Raw genomic sequence first — 11,449 nt, forward strand, 5'->3', positions numbered from 1 at the left:
TTGTGTGCAAAATAATATTTGTCATTTTTTACTAAAATGATGTTTTGAAAAACAATTTCCAATTTTTGTATGAACCTCAACTAAAGAACATCCTTCTTTGAAAATATTTTTATCAGATTCAGACATATTTCCATTGTAATTCTTTAAGACATCTAGGACTAAATTATGAAATTCAGTTACATTCTGCCATAATTTTTGTGGTAAATACGTGATCTATCTTCATTGTAATGTCTTTTCCTACAGCTGTTGTAGGGTCCTCTGATGATAATCACCATATTGTTAAATATACAGTAAGCAGCTAGAAACGTTGACTTTAAAAACTGTGTCAAGTCTATTATGAAGGGTCCCAAGACACTAAGTTTTCATCATAAAAAATTAAATTGATGCTCCTGAAGACTGATGACAGGCTGAAGATCTCAGAGTTTTGGACATTTCTTTTGGTTCTTTAGCTTTCCTTCCTTTAATTGGTTATCCCAAGGCATGGGAAGACAGAATGACCCAATTTCAAAAAATGAGTTGTAATCACCAGGGATTTTTTTTTTTTCAGCAGACATTTCAGGATATAGTCTGAAATCCTGATGGAAATAACAGTGAATAGCTCATCAGCCTCCAGGAAGATGAATCTGAAACATTTTCTGAGACAAAGACAAATCAGGTATGTGAAAACTTGCACTGAGCTGACACACCTTCTAGGCAAAATGTCTCTTATCGCAAACTGTAAAGTTTCAGTTCTGAATTTCATATACTTGATGTAAGCGTTTAAGGGGTTTGAGACGTAAAATGGATCTGCGGTTCCTGGTATCTTTAAGATTAGGAAATAGGTTGAAAAGACATCTTGTTCAGATAGTGATAATACAGAAATATTGTGCCATTTCCTACAACAGACTTGATCCTGAAGAAACTCTCAGATGGAAATAGGTGATACTGCTACTGTCAAAGGAGAAACTAGAAATATATAGCAAAGCTCATCTTGACATAGCTAGATAAACAAACTGAAAAGATGAACATAAACCCTTTCTTTGTGTATCTATGTCTTTTCAGGATTCCAACCCAAAAAATAGCTCATTCATAATTTAAGAAATCTTAGATGTTACATCAGTATTTCTTTTCTAATCTGAAGTTGCTAACATATTGCCTCATGCAGCAGCCACAGCAAGGAACAATTAAGAATATTGATCCCAAAGTGGAGGTAATAAAACTTAGAAACTCATAGCAAGTGATTAATAAATACAACTGCTCATTCTACAAAATGGCTGTCACATGGATTAAATGTGCTGCATCTTGTGGAGAACAGCAAATCATATTAATACCCTACCTCTGTGGGACAGAATGAATGTCATATCATATACAAAAACACAGAGAGAAAACTATAGCAGGTTGTCTGGAGACCTGACAGGCAGGAGATGCTTTTTAACCCTGAACCTTTGGCATTTGAAACAAATATGAGCTTTTGAAGGATTCCAAATACCTTACCTGATTCCATGGGAACTACATTCCTTCCAGATGAAACTAAACTGCAAGATGCAGTTTAGCCACTTTTGGTATCCATCTGTATATGCTGATATTCCTCACTCCTGGAGCTATGTTCTCAATATTTACCTGGTAATACATTGTACTAAGAAGGCAACAGAGGACTTGCCTTAGTGGACTGAAATGCATGATGTTTCTGACTGCTGGAAATGAATTTCAGTTGTTTATTTGGCTTTGTAACTTACTAAATTCAAATTAGTGGTATTGCTGATGTTTAGCTGCTTGTTGACATTTCTACAGACTTCAAAATATCAAATAAATTATGACAAGTGTACAGGAAAATTCACATCATTTAGGTACCATGTTAGAATATGACTGTGGTGTTTCTGCTTCTTGAAAATGAATACTTTTGGGCCTAAACTAGAAAGCTACTCTCTCTGTGATTTCTCTATAGCCTCTAGGAGGAAATTTGAGCCTTTAAGCTGCGTCTGATCTGAATATATTTCTGAAAGCTTTTTTCATTTGCTATATACAGAGCCCTGGGAAAGTAGCTCCCTAAGCATGTCAGGTGGGCAATATGAACCTGCTAAGGAAGGTCATCATGGTGCTGGAAGTCATCACTCTCACTGGTATTAAAAGGGCACTGAAGGCATGTGAGAAAATGATAGTTCACATAACCATGCTGAAAGCCCGTTCCTGCTAGTAACAGACAGATATATCTTGTCTTGACACTGACAAGGGGTCAACCCAGCTTCTTCTAACCTAGGTTTGGATAATGAAATTTCCCAACAGCAAGTCAGAGCAATGGGACTTTTCACATGGGCAGATGCTGCCAGAACATGTCCTAAACTGAGGAGCTGAAGCAGAGTGGTTGAACAGTATATAGACTTTCACACTAAGAAAATGCGTGCTATGGGTTACCTAACATCTCTAAATGGAGAGGGTTTTTTCTTTAATTTGTAGCTTTCCTGCACTGTAGAATGCTCTAAATTAATACTACATTTATTCAGTATGAGTGAGACTAATGTCATCTGTCTTGAGCCATCAAAATCAGAAATCTAGCTATCCATGGCTTGTCTGGACAGACAATGAAAATAGACAGGCTCCTGTAGAGGACTAAATGGCCCATAAAATATATTTTATTTGTCTGGAGATTCCTCCAGATCTTTCTCTGCTGATGTTATCAGGCACCATTGTTAACTGTGTTCCTAAATGACAAATCTGGTAGGTATGACAAATCCAGGAGAATATAGCAGTTTCTCCTTCACTGCTGTTATAATAAACATAACCAGGTTCACTGCAAAGAACCAAAACCTGGTCTGAAGTGCAAGAAGTTTTCCTCTGCTTATTTCCAGTATTGTTGAACTGCCCATTGCCACTCCAGATGAAACAAGATCGAATGCTGAAGCCTATTAAACTGCAATGCTGTCACTGAAGCCTGTAAGTCTTTCCTACACATGGGAAGCTCTAATCATATTTCTTAGCATCTGCTATCCAGATACGCTAAATCACACAAGCACTTACTTTACCTTTATTTAGTACTGTATGAGCAATTGGACAAGCAACCCTGTCTTTTCCAATCACACGAATCCTTTCAAATTCCTTCCTTCTCTATACAGAAGACCTAGTCCAAATAAACAGAATAGCTGTATTTTATGTATGTGAGTTGTCTCATCAATTTTGTTTTATACTGCTCTAGTCTATTAATATTGTCACATAATTATATATCATTATGTTATTGCTACCCTTTTTCGTATGCATCTGTGAATTTTGAAGTGCAAGTTTCATGTTTCATTTATTTCTCTATCTCCTCCTTTCAATATTTTTGAAACCAGTGTGAGTTTTTGAAGGCTGCTCTGAGCTCTCTGTTTTTTCACTACACAGCTGATTCAGCAATTAACATTGCTTCCACAGTTTTAGCTTTCATGTTGAACCATTTACAACTGAAATAGCACAAGTTCAGTCCAAGTCAGCTAGCACAGCAACTTCTACTCAAAGTAATACTGGGCTTCTTTTTTTTTTTTTTCACTTAGTCCTGAAATTACATTTTGACTTTTTTTTTTAGTATTTTTTACTTTTAACATCTGTGGCTCACCGAACTGGAATTCAGTTTTGCATATAATCCTGATGGCCTTGGTCTTTTAGTCTATTTCTTATTTTATACTATCAATTAGCTTTCCCAGCACATTTTCATTGAGCAACGTCATCATCATTGAATCTAAAACATCTCATGCAAGAGCAGGGAAAGAAAGAAGGTACTTCAGGGAGTTCTTAATGTAATTACACAATATTTTATAAAATTAATAGAGGAAGTAATGTAGGTGAGACTTACTCTGAAAGAAAAGGTCCTGAATTTGAATTTTGAGTTAGGACACAGCTCTACCCTCAAATGCCTTAGAGCATCTGAGTGGTAACACAATAGGCTGGAGACAACACTACTTCAGCCTTTAACTACCTAACCTTGAACTAAACAAGTGAATTTCAGTTCTTTCACAACACTGTATTTACACTACATCAACAGGACATAACCAGTATCCTTTGAGGAGACTTAAAGTGCAATTGGATATTATTCCATTAAAAATATTCAGACATACTATACAAAAAAAAAGCTGAAAGTAACAGAGAAACCTCAGTGTCCAGGAGAAAATAATATGCCTCTCGTTTACTGTCCCCATATTGAAAAATTTTCAGAGCTGACTCTCACTACATTTACAACACTTGGTTAAGGTAAAAATGCAATCCAAAATTGTACGAAATTATTCCAAATACAATTTAGGTAGGGAAAAAATTAAAAAATAGGTGCCACAGAAACTTGGCAATCACCTGGAAGGTGTCAACAAAAAATGTATGTTCCTATACAAGCTTTGGAAAAGGCCTTAAGAGGTACAGTGTCTATAGTCCAAGTTAGGCTGTTAAAATGCCTCTGACACTTTGGTGAATGGTGCAGTGCAGAGTAGGTGGAATGGAAAACTTTTAGTGCATACTGGATCAAAAGGAATGAGTGGACACAACATCTAATATTTTCTAATAAGGTTGAAAATCAGTAGTCCTTATTTGGCAGTTGTTTTTTATTCTCATGTCAATCTCAAGAAAACTGTAATTAATAGCATTCGTTCCTTCTGCTGGACATATTATAGGAGCAGCTAGCTTTTTTCTTTTTTCTTTTTCTCCTTCTTCAATACTTTGAATGAAGAATTTGAATGAGTGTTTCCATTTATATCTGGTAAGTACTGTTTCACATAGAGCCTTTTTCCCCTGCATTGTAATTCACCCACATCAAACTAAAAATACAATGAAAGCATGCTGTTCTCTTAAATCACATTGTGAGGCTGGGCTAACTCCCATTGCCATTTTCTCTTTAACACAAGTAATTATACTCTTCAACTGCCCTTTGACTCTCTGTGGACCAAGGGCAGTCCTGCGTGGAAACGAACTTAATTAATTCTGTTCACTGGAGTGGAGTCTCTTAACCATAGTGAGGCAGCTTGTTTCCATAGTTTTATGCTGTTAGCTATAAGCAGCTAGATCTGTTTTTCCTTTATAGGTTGTTTCTGTTAGCCCTGATATCTTGCCTTTGCAAATGGCACATTCAGTGTGAAGAATGAGTCCAAATCTCCATACAGAACTGAGTGTGATTCCACTGGGAAACTGGCAGATTTTGCAGGTAAAAATTCTCAAATTTTTTGAATCAACGTATGCAAATGATAAGACTAGTGCCTAGGGCAAAACCTTTATCAAAGCATTGAAACACATGTTTATTTAAGCATGTAATTAGGACTAGCTATATTCTTTTCAGTATTTTGCTGAAGAGTGCAATTGTAATTCATTAAACTACTTGTGAATGCCCAAGGATGTGAATTATTTGCGACAAATGGTACTAAGTATAGAATTTAAAAAAAAACAAAACAAAATAAAAAACCCAAAACCAAAACAAAACCCAAAAGTTGTTCAGAATCCGACAAATGGAAATAACGTAATATTCAAGCTAGATTTACTGATCTGATCTGATACTATACAGATGTGGTTCTATTTTTTTAACATGTGTTAATTACCTCCCTTCATAAAGTGACAGAGATAAAGTCTCCCCTGTCTGTATATCCCTGACAGTTAGTTTCAGGCTTTCTGATTAAAAACTGGAGTTGAACTCTTGAATATATTTAAAACACTGCTAAAACAAAGGCATTTTGAGGTGAAGCTGTTATATTTTAACTCAATCATCAGGTATTTGTTGTTGAGGGTTAAAATGGCTCAAAAGCATCAGATTCAAGTTCCCAACCCTGCTCCAATAAATATTACTTGTTTTATATTCACAGAAACAGTTTTTCAATAGAGAATATGATGTACACACTGGTCATGGTAGACACTGTGTAAGGTACTCTTGTAAGATATGTCTGGCCTTAACTTACATACTTGCCAAAGATCAGAGAAAGTATTTAATCTAGGATTCCTCATGTATGTTTAGTGTCAAATAAGAGGGCTATTTCTGCTAAAATATTTGTGTGCTTTTTATGTGGGCTGAATTTTTTTTTTCTTATAAAATCAGGTTCTACTTTTTTTTCCAGCAACAAATGTTTTGATACTTTGATACTACCACTACATACCATGGTATGGTAGTCAGAAACTCCCCCAGAAAAAAGATATCTTAAGGTACAGAATACACTGTCTACATCTTTCAGCAGTGTCTAAAATCATTAAATATTTTTAGAGTCAGAATAAGGTGGGTCATTTTCACATTTCCTCATGCCTAACTGCACATTGGGATTCAGAGAGCAATAGAAAACATAAATCCCAATTTAAAGCATGAGTGACTACTCTCATGCTATTTCAAATCCAGCCAGAACTAGAAAGTACTGGAGACCCCCTTGGGGGAGCCTGTTCTCAAGAGACTTCAGACAAGTTTTGAGACTGACTATCTGCATTTTTGTAAGAATTACCTGAAAGGTATCAAACCTTTTCAGGTCCCCCACTTAATATACAATTTCATTTATGCAGTAACTTTCTGATTTCTCCAGGTATACTCTGTGGGACACTAAAAGAATTAGGACTTACTCTGCTGGATTTTTACTGCATATCCATATGCATGATGTACATTTAGGTGGAAGGGCCATCATGCTGATTATTACAGCTTAGTAGGCTATATAACTCAGTTAGGATAGGTGGTCCTTAGTTCCAGCTATAATCAGACTTCTGTTATATTGCACAATAATTAAAGAGAGACACACAAAATTAAATTTCCATTAAATTAGTCATTTAAAAGAAAGCTTTCTTAGGGAGGCCTTTTTTTTCAGATAAAAAGCCAACTTTCAGTACTGTCCATTTAAATCAAGGACAGTGAAAAGCAAGTAGCATTCAATACAGGAATTCAAGCTTCAAAGGGTTATCTTGAATCAGTTCACTGACAGAATTATCCAAGCAAAGGTCAGGCACTCATTAAACCTTATCTGAAGCCAAAGTTATATGCTATGGTTTATTGCCTCAAGTACCAATTAATAAAGAATTAAAGAAATGAAAAACCAGTGATTCATACCTTTGCTAGGAGAACACTCATACTTCAGCATAATGCTAAAATATTAATAGCCATTTTAGTCATGTAGTATTTTATTAGGCAGTTAACTCTGTAGGTTTTATCAAAAGATATATGACATTCATTTTTAACAAAATGCTAAGGAGATTTGGGGAACATTTACTCAAAATCTAATAAAGTAGGTTTGAAAGATATTTTCAAATTGAAGCCTTAAACAGAGGTGTCAACTATTAATAAAGAAAAAATGCTTAATAATAGGGGTATGGGTATAAAAAAATTGTTGAAATATCATTGTGATATCAAGGACAATTTTCTTCTAAGGAAACTGTAACAGAAAACATTAAGTGCCATAGCAGTATACAAGAGCACTAATGCATTTTGCTCACAAGAGGACTTCTAGCAGGCTTATTTTTACCATCAGAGGCATTTAATTAGTTTGACTCAGTCTAGACATTTCTTCCCAGTATTCAGAGTTAAATGCTCCACACACACATGCCTGGACAACTGTCTTCAAAATACCCTTTATTTCTTATTTTCAGCAGCAACATATGCTCCAAACCACCTAAGGCTCTGAACTAACGCCCTTTAGCATGCTAAACTGAAAACATGTTTGCACCTGCAGATGCAACAAGGTTGCATCTGTCACTGAGTGCTTTCCATTGTCCTTGTTATCTGTCACATTAAGAGCTGGAAAACACAAGTTACTGGTGATTCTGAATGAAATGAAAGTGGTGAAACTAGTGTCCAACCAAAGAGCGAAACTTGAGTGCAGATAATCTCCTAGGTCAAACAATATTAATGATAAATGCCTGGTCTCAGTGAAAACAGATTAAATCTTCATAAAAAAATAAATTCTGATATCTGAGTCTTCAAGCGTGAGCATGAGTAAGCTTGAGTACTTAATATGGTAACAGGACTGTTACACCTCTTAAATTTTTTCCTCTCTCTCTCTACTCAAATAGAGAGTTTTCCATCACTAGTGACAGCTGAGCTCATCACAAGAAATTCTTAGCTCCATAACTCTGCATGTTAAATGCCTGACATGTAGTCAGCTACTGTTGCCTCTTTCTTCTCATTTGTGGAGGCACCCAGACCTTTGCAAAATATTCTGCACATTTCCATGAGCTTTTGACTATTCCTTGTTTAGTCTGTTATGTTCCCTTAGTTATTATCTAAGGTGATTTGAGTGGTCAGCTCTCAGAAATTTTTTGCATTCTTTCCTCATGTATTCCATGCTGGCATTCTTCAACTGGTCAAATTACACTAAATGCTGAAAAATCAAATTATGCAGATCCAAAGTTCCTTTAAGTCAACGTGGGAATTTTCAAACAGCTTTAAATCAGATTACTTGATTTTATTTATATGCAGCTTATTGTTCTTTATGGAGCTACACTGGATAAAGTTTATTTTTTAAATAATAAAAATAATAGTGTATTACATAATTCAAACTCAGTATACTCTTTTGTAGGAAAGAACTCAGAATATATTACAAAACATTATGCTCTCCTTTCCCCAAAATGCATGAATTGGTTCCTGCACTCAGTGGGAATTTTTGGCTAAGAATTCTGTAGGCAGAATAGGTCTGCAGCAAATCTGGAGTCACTCATCCAGGTGAGTACTGATGAACTGTGGCTGCTCTGATAAAGTGGTTCAGACTACTTAGCCACTGTAATACAGTAGCTTGTTTTACATTGCCTGAGGTTTGACACAACTTTCCACAGCTAAGTTTAACTACAAATGGAAAGCATGCCATCTTTTCATGTGCCGCATTTGTTGCTGCTTGAAAGCCAGGTGACATACATTCCTGTTTCACATGACCAAATACTGATACAATGGAGTACAACTTTGAATTGCAGAAAGAAGAATGTAAGGAAATCTTTGTTGGATGTACATCCTAACCCCTGTGTTTAGCTAATAAAAAGATTCATGGGGCTAAGGACAAGACATGACAGTTATATAAGCTCATCTGACCTGTAACAAAGACCACAGGAATCCCTACATCAATCGTGTACTAAGCCCTAAAATCTCTTGCTGAGCTGGAAAGCATTATTTCAAGAGATAAGCAGACTTGGTTTGGAGCTCAGTGATGGGGACCTCTGCATAGCTCTGCGTGGCTGACAAAAAACTGCCCCTTGCTGTTAGAAAAGCACACCCTATTTTCTGATTGAGTCTGTCCAGCCTCAGCTGCTGAGTCTTGCTCTGCTGCTTGCTGCTAGACAATGTCATTGACATCCACTTAATATGTCTGTATAACCTAAACAGCCTCTGCAGTTGAGGCCATCAGCATGTTCTACATTTAGGAATAATAACTGGAATAAAACTTTGATTTTCAGCAGATCCTGCATGTTGAAGTTTATGCTTTAATGTGTAGCTGAGGTAGTCTGAGATGGTTCCATCTCTGATTTCCTGAGAAAGAAAAGGCACAGAGATATGATGTACTTTCCTGGGTACTGGGCACTTTTTGGTTTGTTTTGTTGGATTTTTTTAGGAAATTAGAAAGGTTTACTTGTCTCTTGCAATTTGTATTTTTATGGATTTCAAACAATAGGAAACAACTGCGCCTTTAAAGTGAGAAACTAATTGTTATAAATTAACCTCTGAAGTATGTTTAAATATTTCTCTTTTAATTTGTGCAATAAGGGAACAACTTAAAAGGTATAGCAGGGTGCCTGCCACTTCTGTCCTCGGTAGGAGGAAAATACATAGTAGCATATGCCAAGCCTTATTCTCTTCCAAATGCTAACATGAGCGGATGTCAAATCAAATCTCTCATAGGAACAGAAATGCAGCTGCAGGTATTATGTTTGTCAAAACCCTTCTGCTACTGATCTTTCAGTTTCTGTTTCTATGTTTAATTTATTTCCTCAAAATAATTAATGGAAATTTGCAACCCAAGATATAGTTAAGGATGTGTATGCATGCATGCTGGTATGCAGACATCTTTTAATCCCTTTATTATAGCCTTTGATTATTTTGCCAAAAGCACCTCCATGAAAATAAGAACAAAAAAATAAATCTAGAAAAAAAATAATGCATATGATTCTTGATATTTTACAAAAACCTGTTTGTTTTCTTTGTGAATATACCATCATCCCTATGGAAGGAGGGCAAAAGGAGAATATTGTTATAATCAGGTCTCTGCAATAGATCTGATTGCTTACCATTTTCTGATTGCATGCCATTTGGTATTTGGTACTGTAGCTTCCAGGAAAGTACATATCAGATTTTTGTTTCCATTCTCTTGCCCTTCTAGCCAAAGGTTTTATTCCATGACTGTTTATAGAAACCTATTCAATAAATACTTTTTCCCTGAGACAATTCTGTTAATGTTAAAAGAAATGCATTTTATCCAGTTTACAAAATAGAAACCTGTGGAGATGAAACCACTGAATACAGCTCCATTTGCCTTCTGGACTTCTCTGATGAAATCCCAAAGGAGGAACTAGAAAGTGCTACATGGTTTCAGAGTTCTCTTCTGCAGACAAAGGCATCCCTGACAGACAATTCAAACTTGGATATTCAACACCAGGCATGTGCAACAGTGAGAACTGGATTTTTGTTCTTGTTCCTCATTCGCATATAATTCCCTGCACATTCAGAGGATTACACACTGTTTATGCATCATGCAATCTCACTGAGTCCTGTTTCTTTACAGTACTTACTCCTGCTGCTAAAGGGAAAATAGGCTCTAACAATCCTCTTTTCGTGCCAAAGCTGCTGCTACTGAATGAACACATCCTGCCTGCAGTAGTCTGATTGATCCCTGCGATCCCTGTATCCAACAGAAGTTCAAAAGGATTCTGCTGCTCAAAGGACTAAAATTGGTATTCGTTTAAGATTTACTGGCAAACTAAAGCTCCTTCATGTAACAGCAGATGCCGTTCTGCCTTTCAACTCCACAGCACACCAAAGTGGCATCGAACAAGTTCAAACTTTGGATGGCCTTGACAACGTACTACACCTTAAGACTGCCATTTCCTAGCTCAGAATCCTCTTTAGCTCACGAGCAATAGCTAACATCACTGAACTTAGACACAGCTCGCAGCTCCACTCTGAAGCAGGACACATATATCTGGAACCTGCTCAAAATAATAAATTCTAAATAATTTAGCGCACGGTAGCGCTTTACACAGCTACTGTTAAGTCTACCTTTGCAGCCTGTCAAACCCCATTGCCTTTAAAAGCTCAGTCCTGCTGCTATGAACTACAATTCATACATCCTTACAACCCCTTGCAGTGCTTGGGTAGACTAAAAAGACAGACTTTAACAGATTGCTTTGAAGAGTGGAGAATGGAAATGTTTTCCGGTAACAAGGACCTTTACAGGTTATATATGAAGCGTGTGCTTATGCCCAATCTTAAGACAAATAGATGTTTAGACTAGAGGGACGTAATTTTTTATAGCTTACTTTATAAAATATTCTGATGTGCCACCCCTACACTCACACAATCCAC

General features: G+C 36.4%; 1 long non-coding RNA gene across 1 annotated transcript; it reads left to right on the top strand.

The window, feature by feature from the left end:
- Positions 1 to 558: 558 nt before the first annotated feature.
- On the top strand, positions 559 to 11,239 carry LOC115947152 (uncharacterized). The gene is made up of 4 exons (XR_004081110.2): positions 559 to 655; positions 2,826 to 2,910; positions 5,015 to 5,134; positions 10,348 to 11,239. It is a non-coding gene; the product is annotated as an uncharacterized lncRNA (long non-coding RNA).
- Positions 11,240 to 11,449: the final 210 nt, after the last annotated feature.

Source organism: Melopsittacus undulatus, chromosome 1, assembly GCF_012275295.1.
Source record: "Melopsittacus undulatus isolate bMelUnd1 chromosome 1, bMelUnd1.mat.Z, whole genome shotgun sequence".
In the NCBI taxonomy this organism is placed as follows: Eukaryota; Metazoa; Chordata; class Aves; order Psittaciformes; family Psittaculidae; genus Melopsittacus; species Melopsittacus undulatus.